The sequence below is a fragment of the Alligator sinensis genome, unplaced genomic scaffold (assembly GCF_000455745.1).
Source record: "Alligator sinensis unplaced genomic scaffold, ASM45574v1 scaffold280_1, whole genome shotgun sequence".
NCBI lineage: Eukaryota > Metazoa > Chordata > Crocodylia > Alligatoridae > Alligator > Alligator sinensis.
The window spans coordinates 4,618,040-4,620,398 of NW_005841835.1; positions in this window are offsets into that span (position 1 = coordinate 4,618,040).

Consider the following 2,359-nt stretch of genomic DNA (forward strand, 5'->3'; position numbering starts at 1 on the left):
AGAAGTCTGGTATGATCCTGATCTCAATGGAGACACGGGGGGAAGGCTCAAAAGCCTGTGTTTCTGTGAGTGTCTATCTATGGAAGAGCTGGTCTGTGGTGTGTTTTGTGCCAATTAGTGAACTTGGGTCCGAGTTCAGTTTCTAAGCTACTGGTTATAGGGGAGCCTATATCAATTAGGCTTTCTGTTTCATGGAAAGCCTACACCGTAAAAATTAATTGATGAATAGGCTAAATATGGTTTTACAAAACCCACAAAAGTAGTCAAATTAGGAGTATACAGAACTCAGGGAGACCTACCTCTTATATACATTGTCCTTTTGTCCATTCCCTTACTCACTTCAAGGCCATAACCTGAAGTAATATAATCTAAGTAGGTGCCTCACATTCACTTAAGGACACAGGAATTTTTTTTCTAGAAGTAATAATTATTACTTATATATATCTGCACCCCAGAATTTAATGTAATTCACTTTCCTCAACCTGCAGCTACTTTCCTCCCCAGCACTCCTCCTCACTGTATTATATATTATTGTTGTGATAATGAAGCCAGCTAGTATAGGGCATGAAGAGGTGTGAGTGAAGTGTAAGCAAGCCTGTGAAGTGTGTAAAGTTTACTTTGTGCATCTGCAGAGCCTGCTGGAGCACATACTCTGGAGTGTAACACCCTTACTCACACAGACACTGCTTAACCCTGTACAGAACTACCCTTTTTTATGTTACAGACGAGTAGACTTTCTTTTTCTAGAACTGGAAGAAGCTACTATAATTTGGGATTCAACTTTGCAAAATTATTCAATGACTTTTTGAACATTTTAGAATTTCTTTTAATCCTATGTTTCAAAGGTGAAACATTTCTCAGTTTTCTTACATGGACCAAAAGTTTTACAAGTCTGGAAAATTAAATTCTAGTGATGAGGGAATAACAGAAAGTTTGACCAGTTCTACATTTTCTTGTCTCCATATTGTTATATTTTGAACTTGCCAACAATTAAGATTGTTTGCACTTATTTCTACTTTTGTTGTTGACTTTTCATTGTAACCCAGGTATTTGTAAAGTGTTCCCTAGTGCAGAACTGCCTAAACTAGCTACAATAGATAGAATTCAGTCACTGAATGAAATATGGGGCTACATGAATAAGTATACAAACAAGGGTCGAATTACAGGGGAACTTGGAGGGGAGGGGCTGAGACCCACCATAAGAGACAAGAGCCCCCCTGGCTTGACCCATGCCTCAGGCAGTGGCAGCGATGGCGGCTCCTTCGGGCTTCTGGCTGCCACTGCCGCAGACCCCACTGAGAGTGGGAATGTAATTTGAACGCTGAATACAAAGTAACTAAAAGATAAAGCTTACTTGCTTTGCATTGGAACTCATACAACATTTTAGACACTGTTCTGGCTCAGGTTATGTAACCTGGGCGGTACTCCAAAAGGTACCTGTAACAGGTGGCCGCTTGGGGCTGGGCTAAAATGTGGCCCGCACACCTGCTCCTGGGGCAACCACCTGCCTTCTCGCCTGCCATGCCTTGCTGTTAATTAATTAATTGATGTTAATTAGCGGGAGGCTGCCCTTGTACTGCCCTGCTGCCAGGGGGCGCTATCTGCGGCTCCGTTTCCTCCCCTACACCGCAGTCCACACCTCGCTGATGGACTAGCCGTTGTCTTAGCCTTATCACAATCGGGCCCCTCTTTATCCTCTCTGGGCCTTCCTTCCAGCGATCTCTGGGGCCTCCGCGTCCACACTGGGACTTCTCAGTCACTGCGCCTTCTCTGGGGCTTTCAGCAATGCTGCCCCCTCTTTGGGGCTCCCCGTGCCCGCCCTGGGCTCCTTGGTAAGGCGGTCTCCCTCTCTAAGACTCCTCAGTAATGCCTCAAGTGTTGCCCCCTCCTCTGGGGCTCACCACGCTTGCCCTAGGGTTTCTCAATAGTGCCCCCTCTCTGGGGCTCACCACGCCCGCACTGGGGCTTCTCAACAGTGCCCCCTCTCTGGGGCTCACCACGCCCACACTGGGGCTTCTCAACGGCCCCTCTCTGGGGCTGGGGTCTATGCACCCTGTACGCCATGCCCTTACTGGCAATGGGGTCCCCACACTACTGTGGGGCCCCTATGAGGCCTCCTCCAACCCCTAATAGCCTCACCCAAACCACCAGTGTAACAACAAAATGAAATAGAAACTTGAGCCTCTTGGCTCTAACCTGGCTATAACAACATTGCTCAAGCATCTTAGAGCTGCCATAAGCTGTACCTGTGGTCAGGCTTCTTCCTGCATCCTGGCTTAGGGAGCTCCTGCCTCTGGCTGCTGGCAGGGAACTGCCTCTGGCCTCCTGTCTGTGCTTTATATAGGAGCCCGGCCCCGTC